The sequence below is a fragment of the Haemorhous mexicanus genome, chromosome 1, assembly GCF_027477595.1.
Source record: "Haemorhous mexicanus isolate bHaeMex1 chromosome 1, bHaeMex1.pri, whole genome shotgun sequence".
Classification (NCBI taxonomy): domain Eukaryota; kingdom Metazoa; phylum Chordata; class Aves; order Passeriformes; family Fringillidae; genus Haemorhous; species Haemorhous mexicanus.
In genome coordinates this window covers 95,823,488-95,846,806 of record NC_082341.1, presented here as the reverse complement: position 1 = coordinate 95,846,806, position 23,319 = coordinate 95,823,488, and the positions used below count along the sequence as shown (strand labels likewise).

At 38.7% G+C, this 23,319-nt stretch overlaps 1 protein-coding gene across 2 annotated transcripts in view; it reads right to left on the bottom strand.

The window, feature by feature from the left end:
- Positions 1 to 23,074, bottom strand: part of GALNT1 (polypeptide N-acetylgalactosaminyltransferase 1) — an 86,328-nt gene extending 63,254 nt beyond the window's left edge. Inside the window, exon 1 of one of the 2 annotated variants that reach the window (XM_059856782.1) lies at positions 22,933 to 23,074. The gene's annotated coding sequence lies outside the window, so the exon portion shown is untranslated. The remainder of the gene's footprint in view (positions 1 to 22,932) is intronic. The other variant, XM_059856775.1, reaches the window with a different exon arrangement.
- Between the last annotated feature and the right edge of the window lie 245 nt (positions 23,075 to 23,319).

Here is a 23,319-nt window from a genome sequence, read left to right as displayed (position 1 = left end):
GGGAATGGCCCATGTTGCCATTAGTAAGCAAGGCACAGCTACCAAGGGCAGATGTTCACTTATTTGTGGCGAGCTTCCACACACTTAAAAGCTTATTATTTCCCTTGATCTTTTCTTTGGGTTACAAAAATGTCAATTCAATCATTCCTTCTGCACACAGCACCTTTTCTAAATCATGAGTCATTAAACTCCTGAGCAAATTAAAGTGTGCCTACATCTTTCTTGAAGGCCAAAACAGATACAGTTCTTGAATTTCACAATATAGACCAAAGCAAAAGGTTCAACTCCACATCCTCCAGATTATACCACCAATTAGTCATGCCAATACATACATACACCTCTTCTTTGTCAACCTTACTGCAGTGTTGGCTCTCATTTTATAATCCATGGTGAGGAACGGAGTGGCAGGAGAAACTTAACAGATGTTCTTCAAATTTTATTTTGACCTAAATATACAGCATTCAACTTATTCTTCTAAATCAGATCCTATTCTCCCAGGCCATCTTTCCAACATTTAAGATTTTTCTGAATTGCCATCCCACCTTTGTGTAACTGCATTTATTCCCAAACACATCTTTAGATTTCATAACCATACGCTAATTAGCCAGTATGAACAAGAACAGTTAGCTGAAACAATTTTACAAAATCCCATACAATATGCTTCCCTTGCTACTAAAGAGAGCTTCTGAAAAACCTCTGGCTACTGTTAACCTAATGAGTTTACACATATCCTAAAATAGCTTTTTTTATCTAGGCTGTATTTCCTTAGTTTGCTCTCTACCAGTATCGCATGTGGCTTTCTCCAGTCCACAAGCTTCCTGTTAGAGAGGATATTACATTGCCTTGATTATGCATTTCTCATCTTCACAGAATCATAGAATGGTCTGGATTGGAAGGAACTCTAAAGACCATCCAGTTCCATCCCATCACAGGAAGGGATACTTTCCACCAGAATAGGTTGCTGAAGTCCCATCCTATTTGGCCTTGAATACTTCCAGGGACTGGGCATCCATAACATCTCTGAGCAACCTGTTCTCGTGCCTCACCACCCTCACAAAATTGTTCTTTTTATATCTAATCTGTATCTACCCTCTTTTAGTTTAAAGCCATTACCCATTGTCCTATAATTAATAATCTGTCCTTGTAAAAAGCCCCTCCTCAACTCTCTTTCAACTCCCTTTAGGTACTGAAAGGTCTGAGGTCTCCCTGGAGCCCTCTTTTCTCCAGGCAGAAATCTCTCAGCCTGTCTGCACAGGAGATGTGCTCCAGCCCTCTGACCATCTTGGTGTTCCTCCTCTGGCCTCACTCCAGCAGGTGCACATGGTTTCTTTGCTGGAGGCCCAGAGCTGGACACTGCACTGCAGCTGGAGTCTCACCAGAGCAGAGCAGAGGGGCAGAACCCCCCACAGCCCCCTGCCCTGCTGCCCATGCTGCTTTGGAAGCAGCCCAGGGCATGCTCATCCTTCTGGGCGGTGAGTGCACATTGCTGGGTCATCCTGAGCCTCTCATCCACTATAAAAACCAACTCCCACCCTACCTGTATTTGTATCCCAGACCAATTCCCCATCCCCCCACCTCCTGCTTATATACAGGGCATGATGTTCTGTGATATGGAATATCCCTTTGGCCAGTTTGGCTCAGCTGAACCAGCCATGTCCCTCCCAGCTTCTTGCACACCTCCTCACGGTCAATAGCATGAGGCACTAAAAATTCCTTGCCTTGGAGTAAGTCCTACTTAGCAACAACTAAGACATCAGTGTGTTATCAACATAATTCTCATACTGAATCCAAAACAGAGCTCTGTACCAGCTACTAAGAAAATCAATTCTATCACAGCCAAAACCAGGACATCACTTAAAAGTGAAGAAAGGTTTATTTGAAACTTATTTAAACCTAAACAAATTTTAGCCAGTCAACCTAAAATGCTGACCAGATTCACAGCCACAATGTTTGTAGAGTGCAAAATACAACTGCCTCATATTTAAGCAAGTGGCTAAACTGAATAGTCTCAATATTTGCATTCCTATTATGTAGAGAACTTTCTTCTGATACATTTAATGTTTAAAACAGCAACAATCATGCAGAGCTATCTATGCCCAATGAAATAGCCATCCCTACTTGTCACACTCCACTTACCACTTTCACCTCTTCCTAAATACAGTACAGATTGACTGTATGATTTTTTAGCCATGCATTACCTTTCTAGTCTGTGCAGTCACTTTCTTTTGTATTCAGTGAAACACCTCCTCACACATACAAAATCATAAACGTGCCATAAAATATGAAGCCAACTCCATTGCATCAACTTTTTTTTCTACCAGCTCATTACAGTGGTATGACCCCACACAAGGTCAGAAAAATCAGTGCAAGAAACTGAACAGAAAAGCATTAAATTATTAGGGCGCCATTAAACTCTGAAGAAAACAGATTTGTAACACTGAGAAAACCACATCATCTTCCTGTTATTCCTGAAGTGACCAAAAATACATAAAAAACCCAGAGTGTACAACAAAACAACCACAGTTCTGTTTCATAAGTCTCCATGGCTTTATCTTATACAGAAAGACAGCAAGGGGGAAAAAAATCATTTGAGTAAATCTTTCTTAAGGAAGACAATTCAGAGATTTTTTTTTTCTGCACACACTTTGTTTCAAAAAAAAAAAAAAAATTCATAGGCATCATTTATAACAGAAGCAGCAAAGCCATAAAGACAGGTATTATGTTTAACAGCTGTTAAGTACACACTGCTATCATATTATCTTGCTAAAACTTAGGAAAAAACTGTCAAGGTAACAGTTGCTTTGATCAGACTGACATCTAAAATGCATGTCATTGCTTTTCCTGGCCTTCACTAACAGGTTGTTCACCAACCAAGCAATGATTCTGGCACACACACAGCCATGCAAACAATGTAGCAGCACCTTCTTCTCACAGGTCTCCTGCTGCCCATGAGGACAGAGACTCAAAGCAGCACAAGCCAACACAAGCAGTGTATGAAAGGGACCAAGAGTGATTGAACCCACAGAGGTACTTTGAAGTAAGTGTGATTTTTAGAAGTCAACTGCAAAATGCACCCCAACCTGTACCCCCAAATCAAGAGTACTGAAAAGCTCTATTTCATGTTGCCTGAGAGCACTACACTGCTGGAAAGCACCAGAAAAAAACCAAAAATACAAGACAGTCTACTGCTCCCACCAGTGAAGTGTATACTGTCATTACTGTCATATTCTGCATCACTACTAAATCCTTTTGGACTGTAAGAAACAGCTTTTTCATAATACAAACTACCTACACAGAATTGTTCAAGTCACCCCCCAAAAAAAAAAAAAAAGCTATCTTTCATAACCTCACACCTGCTCTCCAGAAAGACAAAAACCCAAATTATTCAAAAATCAGGAGAAGCACTGCAGGTTTGTAAAGACGATAGAAATCTTTCTTAACTATCACAATTCAAAAACATTAGTAAGGCAATCAGCAAAACCAGTTTATTTTGATAGCATTAACTTAGATCAGCTTTAAGTAGGAGCACAGAGCATCAATCCAAACATGCTTGCCTCCAGTGGGACTATCAACAAAGAGTTGTGTGTTGACTGCTGCGAGCTGGCAGACACCCTCTGCACCTTCTCTTCAGCCACCAGGAAACACTACCCTCATTGTTTCACAAGTCTGCAAAGCAACCAGCACTGGTGTGTATGGAGGATGTGAGCCACAGTGAAAAATGCATTGGACACCTCTCAGCCCCTTCAGCTGACAAAACATTCACTATGAAGGAATCCAGAAGCCAAAAAAAAAAAATTAATGTTTGTGTCAACTAAAGTGTTTTGTTTGCATTTGTTTGTTTATAAAGAGTGGGTAGCGTAGTTTTCCAGTAACGTTTCCATTGTAATAGGCTATGAAAACATAAAGACTGAGCTGTACTTTGCTCTAAAAATTCCACTTTCCTATCCAATTTCAACTGCAGTCTTGTGCTGTCAGCCCTTGCAGGGAAGAGCTCAGGTGGGACCAGCAGCAGATGCACATCCCTGCCGCTGCAGACAACACATTTCCTGTGTAAAGAGCACCGACTTTGGACCTCACACGCAACTCTTCACCACAAGTCACACCAAGCTCAGGAGATATCAGATGGTTATCACTCACTCTAACACATCATCTTCCTCAAAAAACACGAGTATGGCAACAGCCTCAGATCCAGCAGCAGCAACCAGGCAGGATCACTGGCCCCTCAAGGGTTCAAACCAGAAGTAACCCCAGCTACACATATGTGTGCGCGTGCATAGCCATGTACACAATGTGTATTTCCTTCACTTAGTTCTTAGAAATGTAGCTCAGTTTCCATCTTCAGAATACTGCTCTTTGCTAGAAAAAGTGTACATAATATTAACACTGGCAAATGTGTTAACAAAGGCCCCTTCAGCTGAGAAAGATGGGACTTTAACATTTCCTAGTTTTCCCCAACTCATGAGAAAAGACTAAATGTTTCCAGACCTACTGAGTAAAAACATCCTATTTAATAATGAATGCAAAACAGCTAAATACATAACTACATTAAAATCAATGACAGCTGCCCTCATAAATTTTACATTCTGTAAAATTGCATGCCCTATGATCAATGCTTTTTTCAAGAGCACGCAGAGGGCTTCAGGAGAGCTGCCTGCTTTATTCTAGTTTTATATTCAATTGAATAATCTGTTCCCTCCCTTTCTCTGATCCGATGCAAACACCCAGACAGTAGTAAAGCTTACAGTTGTGGATGGCAAGGGCGAACAGAGTTTAGGGGAAAAAATGTACATGAGTTATTCCCATACCCATTTTACTAATTTCCACTGGTAATTACTAATGGGACTACAGAGTAAAATAACAAAAATATTTCCCATTACTTCAGAGATGATCAGAGGGATCCAGAGTTAAAGACATTCAAATATGCAGTCCTAATGGTGCTTAAAAGACCACAACCTCTGCCTTCCATGGGCCAAGAAATCAGTTCTCAAGTGTTAACACCTGCAGGATAATAAAGTTACAGCAACTCAATCCTATATGCAGAGAAATAGAACTGAATTGTTCTACTTCTAATCAAAGGCTTAGATTTTTTGAGTTCACACACACAGAGGATTATAGCAGGAATGATAGCACATTACTTAGAGTGAGAAAAGTGGGAGGGGGAGGTAACTAAGCAAGATCCTAAGACTTGCCATTCACAAGAGGCACTACTTGAAATAAATCAACCAGTAAATTTGCAAAAGCAAATGTCACATTTACACAATGCTTCTCAACATTTACAAAGGGCATCAATGATATTAGTATTTTCTCACAAAGATAATAAACAAAGTGCTAAGTGGTAGAAAATCCCCAAAGTAAAACCACTGCGCCACACATCTAATTATGTCTCTTTGGACACTGAGAAATCATTTCTTGCAGCACTCTGGCATGAGACAGGCCACTGTCTATTCAGCTCTAGCTTCATTGCAAAAGAAATACAAATATTGGAGTTCTAAATTAAATCATTTGTGGCTGTACACAAAGCTAAAAAAGGCTGTTTATATATTTACCAACTTAGGAACCAAATGAAACTATAAAAAACCCCTCACAAATCTAACAGGAAGTAGTTTCTTGCACTGTATAATTAACACTTGTTAATCAAAGAGGAAAATGAGAAAATTGTATTCTTGTCCACAAGCTTTTGCTAAGCCTTAAATCATCACACATTACAATATTAGCCCCCAGTAAGTAATTGAAATCTTAGAGACAGCTGTTTAAGAGGTGAACAAGCACATCATAACTCCAAAGTCCAAAATAACACATTGCTTATTAGGAGGACTTTAACTCAGGGAAGAGATAAGTTTACAGTACACAAAAGTAAACCTTTAGAAAAAAGTGACCCTGGGGCACAGAAGTAATACAGACAAATTCCCCTAGGGGGAAAAAAAAAAAAAAAGGTCTGGCCTAGAGACTCAGTCCTTTGAAAATATTAATGTTCTATTTAAAAACAAAAATTTGTGGTGAGGGGAATAAATAGTGAAGAGGGAATGGTTTTCTGCCTTCTGCCAGATTTAAAGCTTTTCAGTAAAACTGTCTGTCAGTGTCAACAGGAGAAAACATACCCAAACCAACAAACTGCTTGGCTGAGCATATGTCTTCATGCACAAATACTAACCCTCCCACAGAAATTCTAGTTTCGGATATATGCATCTGCCTCCAGGCAAAGCTCTGCTGCTTGCAACAGTATCTGAAATTTGGCTGAGCTGACAAATGACTATCATTTCTCACTTGCAAGAGTAGCAAGATCCCTTTAAACAACAGCAGCAACAAAATATTCCATTCTTCTAAGGAAAATAAAGCAGGCAAACTTTTTCTGGCTTCAGGTGAGATAATGGTCCCTAATTCAGGAAGTTTTGTTTACCATGGAGGAACACAGGAAACATTACGTTATCAAGTTTCCAAAACAATGGATTCAGTTAGTAATACAGATCCCAATTTTTTTCTTGTCCCTTTTTTGTAAAGTCAGTAACTACTTTCAGGTAGTTGAAACAGCATTCTGAGAGCCATTAACGCTGTCAAAACAAGGATGAGGAAACTGCGACAATAACCCAATGAATTAGCTTTTCTAAAAAAAGCACTGCTGTGTTAATGCAGCCTTTGGCAATGCAGCAATCCAGCCCACAGTTTCCCAAATCATGCTGCAAACCTTCAGGTTTCTTCCTAGAAATATCCCATTTCATTTGATTTACTAATTGCTGAGTCAGTCAGCTGTTTGCAGCATCTTTCTTTTTACAAGCACAAACCCAAAAGATACTTCAGTATGCAGGAAACAAGGTATACAGTTTACATATACATCATGCTTAAAAGAAGTGGGGAAAAAAAAGTCAAGAAAGCTGAAAATCATCAGCACTGCAGCTCAAGGACTGCATAATAACACCCCTAGTCCCTAAGCATTTGCTCTATCCCCACACTCCTTTCTGACAACATCACAGTCACAGATTCAGAGCTAATTCAGCACAGAAAAAAACCTCAATCGAGAAATTTTTGCAACCTATTTCACAATACTTGCCTAAGCAAGGGAAGGAATGTCCAGGAAAAGACTTTACTTCAGCAGCAGTAGCAGACACACAATGCTAACAATGTAATTTTTAAATTTTGAGAGTTGCCACATTTCTTACACTAAATCTCAACATGCCTATTATGTAGAAATTATATCTTCTATTTTATCCAACTCTGTAGTGGTTTTCAGTTATTCTTTATCAGTCTTCCACCTCAATTTTGCCAGCTCCTGAGCAGCTGGGCCACAAACATTGTTAATTACATCATAACATCATGAGGAAAGGATTATTAATCTGATATTTGGCAGAATGCTTCAGGGAATGAGAAACTTTCATTACTGGAAATCTCCACCAGTTATTCAGATATAAATTTGACCATTTAGCATTTTCAATAACAGGAAGGACACAAGTTGCTTCCCTTAACACCTGATTCAGGACTGAGGAATAATTCTTGCTTGAATATTCCAGAAAGAGATGAAACAGGAATCTTCTATATAGAGGCTCATCCTAGTATACATCCAAATCTAGGTAGCAATATGAAAACAAGCAGAACGTTGAAGTTTCTAATCAGCCCCTAAAATTACTTTAGATAAAATAATGCAACAAGCAGGCTAGGCACCCACTATGCTGAAGGAGAGTCAGGATATTGAGAATTATGACTTACAAAAGAATAAAATTGGAACTTTTCATTTTATGAGTGGGTCTGCTGTGCTACAGAACATTTCAGCATGCATCAAAATGAAAGAAGGCAGCTTTTAAAAATACAATTAAAGGAAAAGCAATAAAAAAATTATCATACTACTTTTGTTCACTCAGCACTGAATTCCTTTGGACACATGGGAAAAAATTTTGGAAGTACTATACTGTCTTAAACCACTTATCTCAAAATGTTTAACTTTCATGCAGCAAAGCAAGCAGGGAGCTCTCAATACTTCTGCCAACCTCATGACAGACCAAAACAAAGCCTTCCAACTCATTCAGCTCTCAGCTCAACTGTTTGACAAGGTTATATGCTTTGCAAATGACTCCTCAACATTGGCTCAGGTGGAAAGTATCAACTAACTTTTCTGTATAGGTTAGGAAATCTACTGTGTTATTTAAAGACTCAAATTCAACTCATCACTAGTAACTAAACTAGAGAAAGCAGTGCCAGCTAAAACAGCATTTCTAAAACCTTCCTCTGCAACTGAAAACCTCAGGCTTGCAAATTCCTTCCTGTGAGGCTCCCACCAAAGAAGAGACCATCCATTTGTCAAAATAACTGAGCTGGGTTTCCATGATGATAGATGAAAATTTAGCTTCAAAATACTTTGATATAAAATTAAGAATCAACTTATAAGTAGTAGTTCAAGTGCTTCATCAGCTTTGAAAGAAAAGCAAATGCTGAGAATGGGTATTTCCTTTGCAAGCTGAAGTGCTCTACAGACCAAGAATGCTCAAACCAGCGATTTGTCAGCATTGCTCTTACATTTGTAGCAAAAAGTGTTGCACACTACCAGAAAGGAAGCTCTAAATAAACTCTAAATAAAAATATGATGATTTAAATACGATCCTTTCAGCAAAAGCCTTATCAGCCTTCCATATTAATGGAAAAATTACATACAGAATGGAAAATTAAATTTGATTTTCCAAACCATGATGACATTCTGCTAATTCATCAAAAATGAATATGGCACAAAAGTTTGTAAAAGACTTATAGCTCAATGTTATCTTCAGCACATGAATCTAAAAGAAAATTACAAGTATTTAAAGAACATGTACATCTAACTTCTTATATATGGTCCACAGTTTGGAATACCATGTAACTTTTTGCTCAAGAGACACCATGTCTCATCCAAATACATATACTGTCTTTCCCACCTCCCCAGCAATTATTCCAGCACACCCCAGGACTATATTGGTGTGCCCCATGCTGTAAATGAAAGCAGAGAATATGACTATTCTATATTTTACTGGGGCATATAAACCCATCTGAGATCTTGCAAAGATCCCACTGGTAATTTCCCACTGGTAAATCCTATGTCAAGAGTAAATTTTGCCCTTGTCAGAGTCCAGAGGGGAAGGAAGGAAGAAGGTCAAACTGATTTTTTTTCCTATGTGAAACTGGCTGGACAGGCAAACCACGCTAGTCACAACTTTTATCTGTCAATAGGTAAATTGTCCCCAGTCAACAATTCCACATTCCCTTCACAGTTCTGGATTTGCCATCTCTTTTACTAATTACCTTGCTATACCTTTGTAACATCACTATTTGACAGAAGAAAGAGTGAAATATTATTTAGCCATTTAAATATTTTGCTATCTTTTAGAGCAACACATTTTATTCTCTCTTGCCAATTTTTCTGTTCCCTTTTCCTACAGGTTTTACATTGCCCAGTACCTGTCTGACTTTATTTTGAGCCCCTGATGAACCTCCCAACGCCTCTGATTCTGACACAATGCAAACTACTTTTATGTGCTAAAAGATGCTTGGTAGCATCACTCATGCCATCCAATCCCAATTCTCCTCAATCTCAAATATTTGCTCTTTGAGGCAATACTTCTCCACAATGTAATGTTTCATTATCAGATTTTTTTGGTGTTTTACACTTACCGAAATAGTTCCAAGCTGAGGAGCCAACAGTACAGTTTTTCAATATTGTGACCCAGTGATTTACTTATGCTTTGAAAAGTATGTCAGTGACCCATGAACATCACCAGAATGGCAAGAAATTTGAGTGTAGCAGGAGGTTTTATATTACATGCAATTTGGAATTTTTTTGCTAACATGCAGAGTAATCCCTGTCAGGAAGACCAAGATAAACATATAATTCAGATACCATTACCAAGAGATTAAAAAATAGATACAATGCACCTTAAGACAACCTATACTATTTCTTAGGATTTAGTAAGTTCAAGTTGGTTGATGTAACCAACTCCTTTCATGATTACACTGCTTTGTGCCAAGAAAGTTATTATTTATTACATGTACAAAAAGCAGATAATTCAGGTAAAAACTGGAATGAAAGCATAGGTGACAGCAATGTAAAAAATCTGTCCATTCTTACACTAACATTTCACTTTAGTAACAGTCAAGTCTTTAAAATCATATCAGCTACTAGCATTCATTCAGAAAAGTCAAGAATATTGTTTATTAGAGCAAGGTATATAAGGTATTGTTTATAAGAGTAAGGTACCCAGTTTGATTTTAGTGCAGGAAATATTTATTAGCACAAAGACAGTAAATTAAGATTCTTTCCTTCCTTTTCCTCATGCAATTCAGAAAGCAAATAACCTAGGTTATCACTCTCCTTAATTACATCAGCTTACATACTTTATATGTATGAACACTACATTAATCTTCTCATCTTGTCTGCTCTCCCGTGCCCCTCTCTGGTTTTCCAACAGAGGAACAGGAGATGTCATACTTACAAAATAGTCACTTTATCAGCTAATGGTCTCTTTTACAAGCAGCTTTCAACTATTCCCATTAAGAATAAAAGATACAAAAATAACTCTTTCCATAAATTCAGACCAAACAGTTCCTAAGCAAACTGTGGAAATTTTGTTTCAGGGAGAAGAAACATGATCAACCATTCCTTAATGTAAGTAGAGCAATTTAACTTCTACCACTATCCTCTTCTAATAAACTGCCCTGTACCAGCAGCTGGATATTTTTTTATAATTTAAAAGGGCCAGCTGCAGTATCAGCCACAGCACACTGGAAAGAAAAAAAAAAAAAAAAAAAAAAGACTGACAGAACATTGATGCTTAGAAATAAATTGTGGTCTATCTGCAAACAGATCTTGGTAAAACAATTTATCCCACCTTGTGGAAAGCAGAACTTTTGGGTTTGTCTCCCACAGACAACAATAACCTCAGCACCTTGCTGCTGCTGCCTCTTATAAGCTCTCCTTTATTCCTCCAGCTCCAAAATGTCCATTTCCCTCACAATACTAAGACATCTTCCCTATGCCTCCTAAATACCAAATCGTCAGTGGGTATCAGATGCTAGGGTTTGTGCCAAGGTTCAGGTACCCATCTGGCCAGTCAAAAGCAAGACTCACTGCTGAACTGGCAGGCTAGAAAACAACAGGTAATTGTTGAGTTGTCTTTTTTCAATTTTCTCCAAAACTGTGTCAATTTAATATTTTGCGGATTTTTGCCCATCAGGTATTACTACAAACACTCTACAAATTGGAGCAGGAGGGTGGTGAGGGGCACAGGGTAAGAAAGAGGAAAGGCTGAGGGTGAACAGAGCAGGAGATCAAACTGTCTTGAAAAGGCAACTCTTCCTCTCCAACCAAAATGATTTTTGTTGCCTGACTGGGGCAATCTTCAAGTAAAAACACTATTAGCTTTAACAAAAAGGAGTACCACATGTCAATGTCATCACACTTGACATACGATCAGAAACCAAGGAGACAAACTGTGGGCAGGGAACAGAATCCCAGCCAGTGGTGGTACACCCAGGGAAATGCCCCTCCCATCACTCACTAAGTCTGGACATTTGATACATACACATGCAGGCAAAGCCAAATGTTTTCAAGTTTTGTGTATTCACTTTTTGTGCATTGAAGTTTTGTCCTTAACTTTCCTCTGTCTTGAAAGTTCAATTTAAAAATAAATTTATACATCTTAAGCTTTCTTTTTGAAGCTGAACAGAAAACAGTATTTCCTCCATAAACCTTCATTTACAGTGGATACAAAGATTTTCAGACATATACACAGTTTTAACACAGAAGTGTTTTAAAATTCCCCTAGTCTACACACAGTTGACTTCATAAGCTTGGAGGCTTTTCATTTATGTTCCTCCATAAACATTCAAGCTTTTACGATTTTTTTTTGGCTTTTTACCCGTCCATCTGAAACAAATCCCTTCTGGAAAAGGAAGATAATTCTTCAAGTATGTATAAGACTGGCTAAAGTTCTCCAATTCCAGACACCACCAAAAGAGCTTAACTCTTTTCCTCAAAACCTAAGATTTGGAAATGGAAATTTTAAACACAATGTTTGTCAGTTGGGCCATTGTAATGATTTCCTCTTCAATAAGCCTGATCATAACTAGACTTCAATCTACTTCAAACATACCAGTCTTCATTTTGCTCTTAAAGACTTGTCTCTCTTCCCTGACATATCCTAGTTTTACCTTTTATGTAACAGTTTAATAAATTGTTAAAACATAGAGAAACTCATTAAATTATTCAAACTACATTGAAATATCTTTAGTAAATTAAATTATGTCAATAATAGCTCACATGTGAAGGAAAATAAAAGATCTTACATCTTTTCTGGATACTCTCCAAGCACCAGTACAGTAAAATGAACACTCTCAGTTAGCTGACTTTGAGGTAATTTCCTTTTTTTTAAAATTTAAATACTTGAGTTACACTAAAAGTGATGATTTTCTGGAAAACACTGAGCTTCACTTTCAGACAGCCAGATCTCTAAGAAATGTGAAACCATGTATCAAAATCCCCAAATTACATCTCTATTATTTTGACTTCCTTTGGATACATTTCTCTACTCCCGTTCTTGAATCATTACCACATTCTTCGAATAAAATTAATGATTCATCCAACCACTCATCACATACCCAGAGAAATCACAAATCATGGAAACCTAAGGTGGTGTGCTACAACAATAATTGATATAAGCTGTTTTTAACTAACAATTAGCCAGCATTTTACAAGTGACAGATGAAGAAGCAAACAGTCTCTTGGAATAATGAGAAATTCTTCTTGGGTTTGCTCCATAGAAATAAACCACAAAGCTCATCCCTGCCAACGGAAGCAGTAGTGAATCATAATTTCATTTGCCTCTGCAGTAAAAGATGGTTTGGTTGTAAGAAAGTTGGTTTCAAATATTTTTACAGCCACAGAGCTGAAAATGTAGCTATGAAGATTGCAAGGTCAAACATTTGATTTGGAAATAAGTGCCTGATGTGCATGGTATTTAACTCTTCTGCACAGAAGTGGTCATAAAGAAAGTTTGCTCACCTTAAAAATCATTCCATTGTGTATTCTTTGAATTAAAATTCTCATGATCCAAACTAGCAGATTAGTGCAAACTAGTGACCACAACTCACTGCTGTTCAACTCTACTAAAAATAACATGAGGTATACTATTAAAAAACCAAATAAAAGGCATTGTTTTCCTGGCAGAAGGCAAGATGTTTTATGAAGTTTTCCATACAGAGGAAAATGTGGTTAAAAAAGGAGTCCTTAGATGCCTCTGAAATATACATAACACTCCCACAATACAGAGAAACCATTGTTTCAAGCTCTTAGAAGCTCGTACTGTGTTTGGGAAAGCACAATTTGGGGGGAAGAATGAATAGTCATAATAGTCTAGAACTGCATAAGAAATCTTTGATATGATCCAAAGCAAGAAAATTACATATTGTTGTACTTTCATGAATCAGATCCCAGCTGAGATTGGGTCAATTGGTTTCTTGCACTCAGCAGATTTCAAGCATTAACTGCTTGCAGAAGAGTGATTAGTTTTCCTGGACATGGAAAGACAGAATAAAAGATGTGATTTGACAGCTCTGTAAGATCCAAAAGCAACTAAAAGAAAAAAACATGAGGAGGAAAGGAAAGAAGATAAATAATGTCTAGTAACAAGGGGGTTGGTTTAATGTTTTTTATAGGGTTTCTTTTTTTAAAGATTTAACAAATCCAATACACAGGATTACTTTGTTTCCTGTGGGCATTGGTAACCGTAATTTTTTTTAATTAACTACTGCAGGTATAAAGATTTTATGATTTAGGACTGCAGCACAAAATTAGATATAGAATCTGGCAAGTATATTCTGCTAGAGAAAAAAAAGTTTTGTGCTGAGTCTGCATACATAATGTATTAATTACTTTAAAATGTTTTAACCAGCTCTGGTTGCTCACTAGACTCCTCAAATTCTTCATGCTTTCTAAACACTCTTTTTCATTTTATGACATGACACCATTGCAGAATAATGTGAATAATATTATAAAATATCATTTGAATTTGTAACAGCAAAAAAAAAAAAAAAAGGCTGTACTACATGCCTTTCAATTATTCAAGTTAAGATTTTCTTCGGATACTCTGATGTACCACATTTAAATATCTTCCAACTGCACTTTTGCAAGAGTTGATGGATTGCTTAATATTTTCTGCAGGAGTCCGTTAGTGTCACTGGGCAGTCATGGTACCAATGTTTTTCTCTTCTTTAACATTTTGTACAACAAGAAGTTAAAATGTGAGTAGTATTTTAACTACCAACACACAACTTTAGACTTGATAAAATATTAATGCAGCTCCCAGCAATTCAATGAATCTATTCACAGCCAAACATCAAATACAAATTTTAGAGCACACAAAAACCTATAATGAACACTATTTTTTTTAAAGTTATACTAAGAATAATTTTAAGCCCTCATAACATCAGTTGTTTTGAAGGCTAGATTACCAGTCATTTACTTCTGGAACTCTGTGTAGCCTAAGCTGTCCTTAAGGATGATGCCGTTGTTACAATTTTAAATTATTTTATTCCAGTGTCCATAAAACCTGTGATACCCTACATAAAACCAATTTGATGTTAAAAAAAAACCCCAAAACCAACCAACTAACACATTTTTGATGAGTATGCAATCTAACATAGCAGCAGCTGCCCCACTGTCAAGTTCCCTGTTTTAGCAGGGAACTTGACAAAGAAGGAAGAATTCCTGAGCATCCTTCATGTCACATTGTTCTCCCTGTTCACTTCAGTGCCAAATTATACCACAGCAGAAGTTGCAGGAAAGGGACCACTGAGCAGCTTGGAGTTGTTTTCTCACAGCTATCTCAGACCACATTTACAAAAGGTTGCCAGGCTGTTCTTCTAAGAGGACAGATAATTAGATTAAAGGTAAGTCTGAAGCAAACTCTACTAAATTTTCCTATCATATCTGTAACTCTGCTTATACACACACACCACTAGAGCAAGGAACAAGTCCCAGTAATAATCTAAAGGCCTTTCAAAGACTCTAAGAAGGTACAGAGTGTATTTTTGACCTGCATTAGTGCTCATGGAAGTGGTACTGTGCTTTCCTACTTCCTAAAGTTATTGAACAACTTCATATTTTTCATGCCATTTCTGAGACTTTCAGTTCACAAAAATAAACCTCAAAATCAAACATTTAGAAACATCAGCCTGAAAAAGTTATTCAACTTTATAACCATTCTTTGAAGACAGAGGGCCTTAAGGGATGACTTTCTTTTTTCTTGAAATATGTATTTCAAATAAATGTATTTAAATCATAGCACCTCTGCTGCACCTTAGGAAGCTTAATATTTGTTGTATGATGTGTACACATCCACACTATCTTCAGAATTTGAAAACAAAACAAGTTTACTAAACTATTACTAATTTAAGTATCCAGCTTTCTTAAACTTCTGATCAGCAAGCCCTGAAGAAAAAATTGCAAGAGTATATTGGAAAAGGGGTGAATAAAGTTACACACTGCTAGCAGGGGTGGGGGTTTTCTTTGCTATTCTAAGTAGAGCTGTTATTCAGGTATCTCTTTGGGACTGCTCTGGTGTGCCATCTTCAACCATTTTTCAAAGATAAAGATAGAAGATATTTGATTCATTCACACGACACTACAGACAGTAGCCTTTAAAACCACAAAGTCATCTTAAAAAAAAAAAGTTATTCGAAAATGCATACTTAATTTCTTGATGGCAAACTCACAAACTGGACATCCAAATTAATACTGCAATCAGGAGAAACAGAAATAATTCCAAACAGAAGTATTGTCTGGAAACAGCAGTTAAAGCTGAGTTTTGCACCTAAAATTAGGTTTCAGCTTCTGTGTTTGAAAAGTGTATCAATCCCAATTACCCTAAGTATGTAATGAACTGAAAATTAAATAAATCCATTAGTTTAATTTTAACCTAAATGAGTCCTTAAAGATACTTTAAAAGTGCTCCATCAGTGAATGTTCTCAATTGAATGTATTTAACGCAGAAACATAATGAACAGGATATGCACATAAGAGCCCGGGCTGCTCTTAATGCTAAATTATTCATAGTGGTAATCAAACTGATGAATGTCACTGAGTGAAAAGACAACTCTGATCAATCTTAATTTTTTGCCCACAACTAATAAGCATTTGGGCCATCAGAAGATTTGGAAACCTATTATACATGGGATTTGTTTACTCTGTTTTTTAAAAAATTAACACCAAAGTTAAGAACTGACCTCATGAAATTACATCTACTTGTTACCCACTTTGGGTTGGGGTGAGAGGCAGCTTTATGCTTGATCTTAGTCCTTGCTCACCCTGGCCGTGGTAGTTAAACTCATTTTTGAACACTGTTGTGGAGACACCTGGTCAAGGGAGAGCATTGTCCTGCTCCTGGGCAGCCTCACCTTGAACACTGTGTTCAGTTTTGGGCACCACAACACAAGAAAGACATAGAACTATTAGAGAATGTCCAAAGGAGGACAAAAAAGATGGTGAAGTGCTTGAGGGAAGCTGAACAAGAAGCGGCTGAAGTCACTTGGTCTGTTCAGCCTGGAGGACACTGAGGGGAGACCTCATCATGGTTATAAATTCCTCATGAGGGGAAGAAGAGAGGCAGGCACTCATCTCTTCTCTGTGGTGACAGCGACAGGACCTGAGGGAGTGGCCTGAAGTTGTGTCTGGGAAGGTCTGGACTGGACAAGAGGAAAAGGTTCTTCACTCTCTGACTACAGAGTGGTCAGGCAGCAGAAGTGCCTGGCCTTCCCAGAGGAGTGGTCAACCAGCCTGACAAGGTTCTAGAAGTGTTTGGCCAATGCTCTCAGGCACATGGCGTGACTCCTGGGGACGGTCCTGTGCAGGGACAGGAGTTGGACTTGAAGATCTTTGATAGTCCTTTCCCATTCAGCATATTCTGTAATTCAGACCAATACTAAATACTTCCTTGTCTTTATAGACATACATGGTCATTTGATCAATTTTTCATTCTGTTTTTCAGTCAGCTTCACCATTCAGGTATGTAATAAGAATTTTCAAATCTCTCTATATACACTGACAATTGATTCCAACCTGTTACCAGTATTCCCATCCTCCCCTGGTTTGTTTCTCACAGACATCTGAAAAACAAATAAAAAACACCAAAACAAACCAAACAAACAAACTCTTAAAAAAAAAAAAAAAAAAAAGGCGGCAAACTCAAAAGCCCAACCCCAAAATTTATTTCCTTCTCCCTGGAAGAATCCTGGCATTATCACCTTCCCTTTAATTGTCAGAATAATTCTGGTTATCATTCACAATTTGCACTAAAGCACTGCTAGCATACCAAGTGCAGGTTTAAAAGCCATGAAAAAGACATACGATAACAATAACCTGTGGCTATGGAAAAGTAAACAGATTGGGATTCAAGTTCTTCAGGTTCTGTTGGCCTTTGTCATGTGGTGCCTGCAAAATCAGACCAGTATTCCTGCCTCCTGTCAAACTACTTATTGAGAGATATGTATGTGCTCTGTTATTTTCATCATTCCTGTGGCTGACAGGAAGCATCAGATGAAATTCTGGAGTCTATTCTAATGCACTGTAAAAATAAAAAGTCAAAGAACATGACATACCCTCTTGCTTGCCTGTAACAAGTTTTCACAAGCAACTTAGATGCTGAATATCATTCTGACTCAATTGTTCCACATAACCAAATGGGATGGATGACAAATTTTGTCGTATGACCTCATCTACACATCAAGAACCCTGTTACAGGAAGATATATTGGAATTCAGCATGAAAATAGTACTGCATCCCTTTACAAAGAAATATTTGTACAAAAAACACTAAGAGTTCATCTACAGTAAGAAATCTCATTAAAAAAAAAAAATAATTCCTAGAGATTCTACCACTTCCACAGTTTAACCAATATTAGTACTAGTGAAAACAAAGTAAAATTTTCAATAAAATTTACAATCTTACAATGGCTTGCAATTTACAGGACAAAGTCTTATAAAGCAAGATGAGGATTAAAGTACAAAAGAGCAGCTCACACATTCTGCCTCCAAAGGATGCAAACATTCTTTCAGCTAGACAGCAAAACACAGAACTGGATTATCTATTGGATAAGTTTTCTAAAAGAGCAAAGCTTCGACAAGTTGATACCAGCATGGCACAAGAAAAAAAAAGTATGAAAACACTTCCCTCCTTAACTAAGAGTGAATTTCACAGCAGCTTTACCCAGAGTCTGAATGTCCACAGTAGCAAACTGCTGCTGCTTTACACTGTTCTTCTCAAGGAGAATCTCCTCACAGGAGAACAAACACAAATGTCTTGAGGACTATCAGATTACACAGAACAGCAACACAACGCAAGCAGTGCTCAAATCCATACCTGTATATTTCTCTTAAATGGTAGTCTGACAATAGAGCTGAAATTATCAATGAAAGTTGCTGCGGTCATTAAACACTGACTCCAATGAAAAGGCACCATTACAAAGCTCTTACTCTCAAGGATAACTTTTTAATTCCAAAGAAATGAAACTGACCACTCTAATGCCAAAATGAAATACTTTGGGGGAAAGAAAAATAACTGGTTTGAAGTTTATTCATAGTCAATTTCCATACCACAGTTTACTGCTTAAAGAGCGAAGAAAGAAAAAAAAAACCAAACCTAAAACAAAAACATGTTGTGGTAGAGTTTTTAATAATTGAAAATAAAGCTCTGGATCACAAAAACAAGGTTGGTAAATGGTATCAAAAGCTAGCTTAGGAAGACTAACTTGCCAAGGGTACCTTTTCTTAACTTACTAGTCTCCAAGCACATTTGCTTTCAGTGACAACTGAGGTTATGAGCTAAACACACCTTTTCCATGCTGACTGTTCAGTTCCACTGGTAAAGACAGGAGGAATCAAAATCGCTTTTCCTGTAAGGGACTACAAACCAGCAGTCAGTAAGAGGCATAGTGAAGGGCTTTAGAATTCAAGCTAATTCTCTTTTGTGGGTTATAAAGAGACCTTAACGTGAACCCAATGGTAAGAATGCCTCCATGAGTTGGGAATTCCTACAACAGCACATGTATGAGATAATTTATGCAGTGCTCAGTCACAAGCTTCCAATTTAGCTGAAAGTAAATGCCCCTAAAGAACCTTCATATTTCATACTGCAAAACTGTATTTAAGTAATCAAAAAGTGAATAATAGAGCAGTTAGCCAGCTCTTTAATACATTAGCTAAAAGTATATCAATTCCATTGATTTTTACAATGGGCTGATTTCACATAATGGATTGAGCTCTCTAGAAAGACTGTAAAGGGGAAAAAACACTTTGCCAGAATTAGCGGAAGATGGTGTCAAAGTGCCTTTATGACAAGCACACAGTTAAAACATTTTATTTGGGGATGCTAAATTTAGAGTACTTCTGTCAGGAATAGACCTGGTGCTAACAGTTGAGTAAAAGCCATGATTTCAACACCGCTGATATATTTTCAATATTTCTGGTATATTTTCTTTTAAGTATTTTATTCCTAGCTAAGAAACGGGAAGTTTGGACTAGGAATATGCAATCAAACTTCAACACGACAAAAGGTTAACAGTAGGATGCTTCAAGGATCCATAAAGCTAGCAACATTTAAAGGCACTAATTAATGAGCTGAAAAAGAAAGCAGAAAAGTTAATAGTTGTATAGGATGGTCAAGTACATAAATCCAAAAATGTAACCAACTGGAATGTAATCAACCATGATGTACAGGTAATACACTGGCAGATAAAAGTCAATGTTAATAAATGTAGAAGAAGTGTCACTGAAAGTTAAATAATTACTAGTATGGTCAGCAACCTTCTAAATTAAGTAGGCCTAGTACAAACAAGAGGATTACAAGCATCCCTGTGGAACTCAGGGAAGATCTCTGCTCAATATGAGAACATCACTGCTGATAATTAAAAGTATCAAGATTCAAAAGCAGCAGTGGCAAGCCCTAGCAAAACTGCCTTCATATAAAACTACTGCTTCATTCTTAATGATGACCTGAAAAAGGCTGCTGCAGCATTAGACTAGGTAAAGAAATTAGAAATCCAACAGAAAGGTTCAGAAGACAAAGAATGAAAAAAAAAAAAAGGTTATAAGAAGACTAAATGTAAACAGAAGGGAAATAATTTACACCTCAAAAATTAAGATGCTGCTCAGTGAAAGCAGGAAGTATACAGTCCAGAGATATTCTTTTTTGATACAATGCATAATTGAATATTCACTTATGTCTAGCACATCTTTATAGTAAAGAATCTGTCAATATTCAAAGGAGGACAGAAAAAATTGACTGGGATGAAGAACATCCCATGTAATGATCCAAGCCTACCTCTATTAAGTATTGGTGCAAGACACATACCACGACAGAAGTATTCAACATTTACCTTCTTTAACACTTCTTGTATCTATCATGAGTTATTCAACCAGATGAACTCTAGATAAAATCCAGTGTCACAATTTCAATATTAAAATCAACATGTTGACTCTTCAAAGGAGGAGGGGGATGCCAAAACCACCTCCTTCCAAACAAACTTTAAAAATCAAAGAGCAACGCAGGAATGCAAATGATGCACTATAACTTGGCCTGAAGGACAGCATAACATGCTTCCAGATTTTGGTTATAATTTAAGACAGATAAAAAACTCCAAAATTCTTAATGAAATGAGTGGTTAAGTATGAAACAGCACCACTACAACTATTAGAAGGTATTTTAATGCACCTTACACAATTAAAAAAAAAAGAATTTGTGGGTGATTTTTTTTCTTTATAAGCAGTGACAGCTCCTGATCCAGCTCAGATTGAATCTAGAGATGGTCCTTGCACTTCCATGAGAAGACATCTAAAGACACAGGCTGGAGAAGACTGCAGAGCCACAGACCATACCATTTTGGTCCTGTGGATCAAACTTTCGTGCTACATGGACAGTCTGACATCATGTGCCCTAAAATAAAAAACAAAACAACCGAAATCCACTAGAAATATAAAATGTAAAATCTGTCAAAAATCTCCTGTCTCTTGAACAAAACACGATGCAAATTGCATTCAAAAGATTTAAATATTTGGAAGTACTTTATTTTTAGATGAGTGTCCCTGAAGCTACTTTTTGTTCTCAGACCAAAGACAAAGATTACACTCCTGTTGTGAAATAATAAAGAAAAATATTTTAAAAGTTTGCAGCTAACATATGGGTTATCAACACATATGCAACAATGAAAGGACAGCAGGATATTATTTTCCTAAAGCAATTCGGTATTGAAATTTATTCTAAATTACCTCCATTCTTTTTCTGTACAGCTTATTCCTGAACTCATTTGAACAAACTCACTTTGAGATGATGAGTGGGGAGGAATAAATCTTTGTATAAAAGTGAAACAGTACCACCTCACCACTAGGCTGAGAAATGACTGTCACATGGTGTTTTCAAAGCATTTTCACGACTTTCAATAGTGTCTTTGAATTGCCCTATTCCTATAAGAACAAGGTACATTAGGAATAAGGTATACTCATTCATGCAGCTTACAATTCTGAGCAGACAGACATCATCCAGTAATAGTCCGTGTGCTGTCCTTATCACCTTGATCAAGGGTGACTCGGGTGTGGTGTCCTTGCCAGGTAACGTCTGTATCATTTTTCTGAGGATGACCATGCTGCCACAATTTCCCTACTGACAATAATTGTCTCAGGTTTACGTTCTTGTTTCATAAGTAAGCCTGAGAAAATGCAGCAAACAAATTGAATGTGCTAGCAATACCACTTTAAAAAAGGCCAGCATCACAGGAGGACACAGACACAATTCCAAGTCACAGAAAATGATGAAGCTGGCACTAGAAAGTGAAGTGCTATCTTCAAGATAAGTAATTCTTTGTATTTACAAGAAAAACGAGTTCTGTGGTGCTCCAAGTGCTCAGGGTAGCACGATCTTCAATGTCTTTCGAAAGGAATTAAGTTGAGAGCAGCAATCCATAATAATACATGGTTAGTTACATAGTTTTGGTTTTCACAGCTGTTGGCTATGTTCGTTTACAGTTCATGTAGTGCCAACATCATTTATATAAACTGAGGAGGCTGTTTCACTCCTGTTCATCGCCATAAAAGTTATTTCTCTCAGCAGCTGCTGCACAAAAATCAGTTTCTATTTCAGTATCTCATGCTCTAAGTTCACGAAGTGGCAGGTTCCATAATCTACTAAAAAACAAGTGGGACCTAAAGAAACTTGCCCATGCTTAATAATATAAGGGGGAGGGCGGAGGTAGTGGGAGCAGAAGACACGCACTTCTGCTTTCCCAGAGTGGAAGGAGGTAGTAACCCTCTGTTAACACGGCCAAAGTCACATGAAAACCAAGTTCCATTAGGCAACCAATTAGAATGAGAGCTTTCCCGAGCCTCTTCAGCTTTATGAATTAAAATGCAATAAAATAAGGCTGATCCGGAGCCCAGCAGATAAGATAAACTCTAAAATATTAGTCACAGGTTACGTAATAAACATCAACTGAACGAACTTGATGTGACAGCGGTGAAGAGGTAGAGCCGACGATGGTGCCCTGGTACTCCCCCCTGCACACACACACACGCACAAACAGCCACGCTGCCGGAGGCTGCGGACACACAGCAGCTCCCAACCCCTGGAAGCAGCAACAGGACGTCCCCAGCGCCACGACCCTCTCCGCGGCAAGAGCACCTCGCGGAGCCGCCGGAAGGCAGCCGCAGGCTGTGTGTGCCCGTCCCCCACGCCGGCTGCCTCCGAGCGGGCACCGCGGCGGGGTCACCCCGCTCGGAGGAAGCGGCGGCCAGCCGAGGCGTCGGCTCTCCCGCAGGCGGCCGGAGAGGGAAGAAGCTCAGCGCTGCCTGAACTTGGAGCTTCCCTTCCCCCGAGCCCCAGCGCGGCCGGGAGTGGAGCGGGGGGAAGCGGAACCCGAGGCGCCCGGAGCCCACACTCACCTCGGCCCTCCTCTCCGTCGCTGCGGGGCGGACGTCGGGGCGAGGCGAGGGGCGCCGCCAGCCCCGCCGCTGCCGCTCCGGTCGCCGGGAGCCCGAGCAAAAGAGTCCCGCAGGGTAAATCCTCCGGGCGGCGGCGGGGACGGGGACGAGCCGCGCTCCGCCCGCTCGTCGCGGCGGCCGCTGCCTCGCACCAAGTTGAGGCGCGGCCGCCGCTGCCGCTGCACTGCCGGGCTGCCGGCGGCCGCCGCTACGGCCCCGGGGAGCCGGCGCCTCCGCTCGCCGCCTCGCTCCGCGGCCGGGGAAGCAGCGCTGCACTGCCGCCGCCTCGGCCCCCCTCTTCCTGCGGCTGCCGGGAGCCGCGCTCCGGGCGCAGCAGCGCGGTCACAC